Here is an 8289-nt window from a genome sequence, read left to right as displayed (position 1 = left end):
AATGCTAGATTACAAGCAAATTTGGTTATGCTATGAGCCTCAAAAGTAAAAGTACTACTTTCAAAAGTGAAGGTACGTGACTGAAGATCAGTCTTTTTTTTTAAAGGAGCCAGCACACAGCTGGTTTTTCATTGATCATAAGCAGGGAGCAGGTGAACAAGTGACAAAGGCGATGATCCAGGGATCAAGGATGAAAGAAGAAGAAAGTGAAAGAAAAGGAAAGTGCCAAGGGCACAACCTTAAAAACTGATTACTCATGGCGGATCCCCGAAGGGCCTCTGAATGGGTCGGGCACCACACTGCTGCCATAGGCAAAGGTTGCGCCTGATCGCAGCTAGGATCTCTTCTGCATCAGCTTCCTTGTTTCTGAAGATGCAGTTGTTTCGCGCCTGTCAAACTTCCCAGAGAGCAAGCATAACCAACGATTTCAAACCCTTCCTGAAAGCTGGCTGTGTTGCTTCCACCATGACTGCCACCCTTTCCAGTGAGCTGCTGCTGTGATTCCAAGTCGCTGGTTGGCACGCCTGGCAGTGGTGCCAAGTAGCCAAGCTAGTCCAGGTAGTTTTGGTGAAGCCACATTCCCAGAACAGATGTTCTGCGCTCTCTAGGTTTCTGCAGCATAGTTGGCAAAAGTAGCCGTTGCTCCACCCTCTACGTTGAAGCCGATCGTTACACCACAGCCGATCTTGGTGCAGAAGCCATGCAAAAATTTTGATCTTCGCGGGTGCCCAAGTGTCCCAGATGATGCTCCTGAACTGGGTAGCTGACGATCCCAAAAACTGCATCGCGTATGCCAAGCGGGCGCTGTACTTGCCAGCGCCCTCAAAATTCCATCTGATCTGATCCTGTGTGTCCGGCTGCAACGTGACCTGATGCTGCTGGATTCGCCGCTGCAGGGAGATTGCGTCGTGGAGCAGGCCACTGGTATCGCCATGCGCGAGGTCGGCAATCCATTGGCCAACGCTAATGGCTTGTGCCACCGTTCTGTTCTTCCTTCTTGAGTGCGCGAACAGGGTTGGATAGCTGATCTTTAGCGGTGCCGATCCCAGCCAGTTAGTGTGCCAGAACCTTGCTGTTTGCCCGTTGCCGATGGTCACCGTCGTTGCAGCATTGAACAGGGCTTGATCCAGATCGTCGCAGGGCGTCTCCCCCCCACCCATGGCCGCTGCCGATGTTGCCAGGCTTGCCATAGCCAGCGCAGGCAGAGCGAGCGACTGAATTTTTGCAGCTGCAGAACCCCGAGTCCTCCCTGCTCGATCGGGGAGCAGACCCGAAGCCAGTTAACCTTGCAGCCTCCCCCAGAGAGCTCTTGATCTTTCCCCCAGAGGAAACGACGTCTGCTTTTGTCAATTTTCTTTAGCAGCTTGCTTGGAAACTTGATGGCCGTGAGGGCAAAAGTTGGCAGGGCAGTGAGCACACACCGGACTAGGACGCGGCGGCCGGCGATGGTGAGCATCCGTCCTTTCCAGCCGGCGAGCCTGGCCCTAATGCGATCCAGGATGAACTGAAGGTGGACTAGACGGATCCTACCGGTGACTAGCGGGAGCCCCAAGTATCTGATCGGGAATTGGGCTGTTGGCCCGCCGAAGGACTGGAGCACCGTGGGCAGGTCAATGTCGTCATAGCTGATCGGCGTTGCAGTAGATTTAGCTGTGTTAATCCGCAGTCCCGTGGCATCACCAAAGTCCTTTATGATACTCATCAGGTGGTCAATCTCCTTCACAGGGTTTGCGAAGATGATCGCATCGTCAGCGTACAAACTAACTCTGAGCTTTATTTCCCTTCCTGGGACCGGGGTTATGTCAAGCGCCTGTTCTGCAGCTTGGAGGAGGCGGTGGATGGGGTCGATGGCAATGATGAATAACAATGGTGACAGAGGATCGCCCTGCCTTAACCCCCTCCTATGCTTGATTCTCCTGCCTGGCAAACCATTGAGCAGAAACGACGATGAGGATGTTGAAAGCAGCAGCGTTATCCAATCACGCCAGCGAGCACTAAATCCCAGCTTCGTCATGAGCTCGAGCAGGTACTCCCATGAGACGTTGTCGAAAGCCCTAGAAATGTCAAGCTTTAGGAGCAGCGCCGGCGTCTTCCTGCGATGTAGAGCCCTAACGCAGTTCTGAACATAGACGAAGCTGTCATGGAGGCATCTAGTCTTCAGGAACGCCGTTTGCGCAGGAGAGATAATGGACTGAACTACTGCTGTTAGGCGGATTGATAATACTTTTGAAATCAGCTTAGCTATGGAGTGGATAAGACTGATTGGCCTATAGTCGTTGATGCAGTCGGCGCCATCTTTTTTGGGGATCAGGGCTACTATTGCAGTGTTTAGGAGGTTGAAATTGTGGCCAACAATGTTGTAGAATTGGTTGAAAGCCAGCATGATATCTTCCTTGATAACGGGCTAGCAGGATCTGAAAAAGATGCCGGAGAATCCATCCGGCCCCGGCGACTTCTCTGCCGGAGAGGCCTTGATCGCCTCCCAAACTTCTTCTTCTGTGAAGGGGTTGTCCAGCCCTCCCCCCTGTACTTGCGGCATCTGAAGCTGGCTCCAGTTGATGGCAGTGGGACGATGCTGTGTTGCTCCGAGGATGCCACTGAAGTGTTCGTGGATGGCTTCAGCCTTTTCAGAATAAGCGGTGGTGACTGACCCGTTGATCTTCAGCGCGTGTATGAAGTTCTTGCTTCTTCTGGAATTGATCTTGGCCATGAAAAATTTGATCGTTGCGTCACCCAATCGCAGCCAGGTGAGGCTTGAAGCCTGCCTCTTCCTGCAATGCTCGATCGCCGCCAGGCCGAGCAGCCTGAGCTTCAGTCCTTTCCGGAGCTCGATCTCCACCCGCGTGAGCAGTCGCCGCTCCTGTGCTACGTCGAGGCGTAGGATCACCTCGCAGGCGATATGGAACTGGAGCCGGGTGTCCCCGAAGAGAGACTTGCTCCATATGCGCAGGTCTTTGGCAGTTCTCTCCATCTTGGTGTGCAGCCGCACGAATGGGAAAGACTCCGGCACTGGCCACGCCCAGGCCGCGGTCACCGTGTCGAGGAAGCGCGGGAAGCGAGGCTAGAAGGACTCGAATTTGAACATGCCTCTCCGTCGGGGGCCTGCCGCGTCAGCGAGGAGGAGCGAGCAGTGGTCGGAGCACGACGTGGAGGCCGCCATGAGAAGGGTGCGAGGAAACAAGGCCTCCTAGTGGATGTTGCAGAAGAACTTATCAATACTCACTAGAGTGGGGTTTTCCCGCTCATTGCTCCAGGTAAACCTACAGTTGCTGCACTTGATATGTCGCAGGCCTGCGCTATCGATCGCCGCTCTGAAACAGCCCATAAGCCTTGTGTTTAAATTGAGATTGTTCTTATCTCTAGCTTTGTAAATGAGGTTGAAATCGCTGTTGATTATCCAGGGTTCATCTGGTGGAGGAGCCATTCTCGCAAGCTCTGCGAGGAACGCATCTTTGTGCACATCATCTGTCGGCCCGTAGACCGTAGTGAGCCAGAACGACGTATGATTGCAGGCTACCGCTACTTTAACTGTGATCGCGAATTGGCCTACTACGTGAGTATCTACGGCGACTACGTCCTTGTTCCAGATGATCGCCGCGCCGCCGCGCGTGCCAATGGCGGGCAGCACGACGCAGCCCAGCAGGTTTGCTCCGTTGATGTCGCGAACCAGACTGGGGTTCCACTCGTCCAGTTTGGTCTCCTGGAGACAGAGGATGGCCGTGCAGTGAGCCGCAACTACCTCGCGAACGGCCTCTCGCTTCGCCGGCGAGTTTAGCCCGCGCACGTTCCAGCTCATGACGGGGGGCGTTGCGATTTCATCATTCATATGGAAACATCAAGGATCTCCGGTGACTACGAAATCTATTAAGGCAAATCCACTGATACACCATCCATCTAACCGGGGGGGGGGGCATCGACCACCAATAGGCCCCAACAGTCGACCACGCGCAGCTAATCTCATGCTAACACTACTACTAGAAGCCATTAAACCTAACTTCGACCAGCCGAGAGCTGGCCGCCGCCGGAAACTAACACTACCACACAGAGGAAGAACTAACATGACTACACCAAAGCCTCTCCGGCGACTCCTTCAGGGCCGTTGAGCCCTGCCACAATGCGGAGGGCATCCTTGCCCATCCTGGTGAGCCTGGCGATGACGACAATGTCGTCGTCCGTGAGCGGCTCCTCGAACCTGCGGATCAGTGCTTTGGCAGCCTTCTTCGTCATGCGCTCCTTGGGTCCGAGCAGACCAAGACCTTGGACTAGGCGGAGCGTGCCACGCTGTGCCACTAGAACTTGGCAGTTTTGGGCAGCCTGGCGCGCGCTCTGGCGTGGAGGAGGGATGGAGGTGGCGCGCGTCTTGGGAGGGGCTCACTTGCGCTTGGCTGCCGGAGAGGCGAGCAACGGGGCTGGCTTGTCGCAGAAGAGGCGTCTTGGTGCCTCGTCGACTGCTTCTTGGATCTCCAGGAGCTGAACTTGCTCCTCACCACGCCTAGCTGGATGGCGATCGTGGTTGCTTGCGTCGGCGTCTGGCAACTGAAGTGCTCTGGTGCAAGGCGCAGCCCGGACAGGGTGGGGCCGAAAACATCGGGGATGTCCACCGTTCACTTGCCCTTGCCGGGGTCGTTGTCGTGGAAGTCGAGCGGTGACGCCGTTGAGGCCGCCACCATCGCCTCCAGGTGAGCTTCATCGTTGATGCTCTGGGCCAGAGGAAGGGCCAAGGTCTGCTCCGTCGTGGCGAAGAACTCTATGACCACGTCCGGCACAGCGTTGCCATCGGTCGATGTCGGTGCAGCAGAGCGCGCGGCAGGGGGCGGCGTGGGCACGTGAACCTGACTTGCAAGCTTCAGCTTGTCCTTCTTCTTCTTCTTGCCTGGGTAGGCCGGAGCCGCGGAGTGGCCACCGGTTCGCCCGCTGCCCTTGGAGGAGGCCGGCCGGTGGTGCTGGGGGGAGCGGCTGCGCTGGCGAATGTTGCTTGTTGTGCCGTCGTCGCCCGCCTTGGAGGAGCTGCCGTGCCGCCGGCCTAGCAAGGTGTCCTTCCAGGAGTTGCGCCCTCCACCACCCTGGTCATCGTGGTCGCGACGGGGGCCTCCCCTCGGCAGGCCCCCGCAGCCTGTGTCCACCACTGGCGCCCGTCGCACCCGACGGTGTGGCTCTTTAGGCTGACCATCCTCGACGTGCATCATCCAAGTGCCGGTGAAGATTTGCGGCAGCTCGTCATCGTGGTCGGAGTCAGAGGATGGCAGGCCGCTCTGCGCCGAATGCGAGGACCGCGGCGATCGTGGCGACCAGTCCTCCACCCGATCCACGTGGATGAGTAGGTCGTAGCGCTCGGCTCCGAGCGGCGGAGCAACACGGCGGTCCGGTGGCGAGAAGCCCTCCATCTCCTCCACCCGCCCGGCGCCCTGGGGCAGCTTCCAGTGGGTGTGGCGCGTCGGGATGAACGCCATGTCTCAGACCCACACCCAGCACGCGAAGGTTTTGGTGTGGTCGCGCTCCAGGGTGCGGCTGTCCAGCCGATCGACGCGCACCTTGTCGCCAAAGACCTCCTCGACTCCCTCCAGCGTCCAGTCTTGCTGCGGGAGGTGCTCGATAACGCAGCGGACGTGGAGGTTGAAGGTGCCATGGCCCGCGTGGTCATTCTCCCTCCATGGCGAGATGGCGAAGGCAGCACCGTCGACACGGAGCATGCCGCGGCGTACCGTGTTGTCGTGGTGGGCCGGCTGCGTGAAGGCGACGAAGAAGTCCTCCGGGTTGCGCGCGGTGACCCGCAACTGATGGGGTGGGACGCACAACTGCGTCTCCAGTGCACGCCCCACAGCCATTGGTGAGGTGGCGCAAACTCCATCGATGATGCGCAACGTGATTGCGTGGCGACGCAGGAAGAAGATGCTCTGCTCGACAGCAGGGGAGGACACACCCACTTTGTGGCTGGCGCGGGGTCGGCGTGCCGGATCGACGAGGCTGAGCTCGGCCATGGTGGTAGTAGCGGGCGGACTTGGTGGTGGAGGAGGGGAGGGTGGGGAAGCGCAGGCGTTGGTGGATAGGAGCGCGGGGCGGGAGGGGACCTAGCCGGCGGGGAGCAGGGCCGCCACAGCCATTGCGCGGGTTCTGAGGACACTCACGGCCGTAATGGCCAAAAAGCTCGCAAATGACACAGCGCAGCGGGTCGCGACAGTCTTTCCGGCAGTGGTGCTTGCTAAGGCAGCGAAAGCAGCGGCCGCGAAAGCGGCTTAAAAAAGCCTCGCGGCTATCTGCCGCATTGAAGGAGGGGCGCCGGTCCGAGCGATGAGCTGCGCAATCCACCCCAGAGGCCGCCGGATCAAGAGCCGGCCTGCGGTTTTTCCGGGAACTGGCCTCGGTCTAGCCATCGTCCATGCCGGATGGGGAAATACTGACCGCGGGGGATGGGGCGACGATGATGGATTGAAGGCGTCGAGGAGCGGGCGAGCAAGAATCCGCCGGATCTACTGAGGCATCTACTGCAGAGCATTCACCCCTAAGCAGGATACGCGGTGGAGGCGCGGGATCTGCGAGCGAGGTCGGATCCAGGGCGGACTCGCGAGGGGGCGCTGCATTGCCGCGCGGTCCGGATCCGGCGTCCGCGAACGGGGAGGGCGGCGGGAGGTGGCCGCCACGGCCGGAGCGGCCCGCGGCGCAAGGAGGGGGAGCCTAGCTAGCCAAGGAGCGCCCCATGAGAGACTATTTTGCTCGGCAAATCTTGACTGAAGATCAGTCGCCGTATTTATAATTTCCCTGATGATTGCCGCGTTCTTTCCTCCTCTTCTTTGCTGGATTTCACTTACCACCGCCTGACAGTCGGACGCAATATGTATGTGCTCTTGGTTAAGATCAGCAGCAGGCGTGAGGGCCTCCCTGGCCGCATAAGTTCGCGAGGGCCTCCCTGACCGCATAAGTTTTCAGTAAAACTGGGTCGTTCACTTGAACCACCAGCCTGAAGCACTTAGGTACTCACCATGTTGATCATAGCAGATTGCCACAGCTGCTCCCTTCTGACCATCCTGGGTTACTGCTCCATCAGCGTTTAACTTAGCTTTATTCACCGGAGGAGGTAGCCATCGCTGCACCATCTTCTGCTGCTCGCTTCCTTCTTTTTTAGAGGAAAGGCATGATCCCAACTTTATAAATAAAGCCACCAAGCAGAGTTCACCACACACAGAAAACCATAACAAAGGTAGCAACCACATAGGAAGTACTGGAAAGCAAGGAGTACATGTAGTGGCGGAGCCAGGAAAAAAGAATGAGGAGGGCCGAGTGTTGCCGAGCCTTGTCAGGGAGGGCCAACCCACCATAATACATCATTTTCATAGCAAATAATCACTTGCTCAGATGTACATTAGGCTTAAATCAGTTGTATCAGGGGGGGTGGGCAGGGCCCCTACTGGTCCCCCATGTCTCCGCCACTGAGTACATGGCACCCAGGCCAGCAGACGACCTGCAGGCCTTGATATAAGAAAGAGCACGACAAAAGGGACCACCAAGTTCCTCTAGCCGCCTGACTGATGCTGCAGAAGAGAAGTAGCAGTGGACCAAATCTTAGTAGTCATCAGGTCAAATGCCTCGCGTTCAGCCTCCTTAGTCAATAATCTCCACCGCTGCAAGAATAGGCATGATTTAAATAAGCAATCAGTCGGTTTAGCAGGGAAGATATGCTCGATGGTGAATTTGTTCCTAGTTGTCCACAACGCCCAACAAATAGCCGGGAATCCCACCCAGAACAACCGCCTAGAGGCCCAACCAGGCTAGAAGCAAGGTTCCTAAGGTTTGAGAAGGAAGAAGGGCTCCAAGTCACCCGGAGCCAGGAGCCAGGACCTGATACAACACCAAAGGAACTTTGCCAAGACACAACTGAAAAAAATATGGTCCATATCCTCCATCTCACCGCAAAACGCGCATTTGTCGGACACAGGCCTGTTACGTTTACGAATTTGATCACTCGTCGACAGCTGCCCTTTGTAGGCTTGCCACAAAAAGACCTTGACCTTGGGGAGATATAGGCCCGCCAAATCACCTTGAACTTGGATGTAGGAGTACTAGAAATAAGCTTAGCGTAAAGCCATTTAATAGAAAAACACCCAAAAGCGGAATGGGGTCAGACCACTGAGTCCTCCCCCTCCGAGAGCATGGGGATGAAGGCAACAAGATGCTGCCAATCATCCAACTCTTCTGAAGAAAGAGAGCGACGAAGGGACAGGTCCCAGTTATTACTAGGGAGCTCAGAGATAGAGATCTCCGGGTCCGGGCAATAGGAAAAAAGAACCGGAAAGG

This window comes from Triticum aestivum, chromosome 4B, assembly GCF_018294505.1.
Source record: "Triticum aestivum cultivar Chinese Spring chromosome 4B, IWGSC CS RefSeq v2.1, whole genome shotgun sequence".
NCBI classification, from domain to species: Eukaryota; Viridiplantae; Streptophyta; class Magnoliopsida; order Poales; family Poaceae; genus Triticum; species Triticum aestivum.
This window is presented reverse-complemented; position numbering follows the sequence as displayed.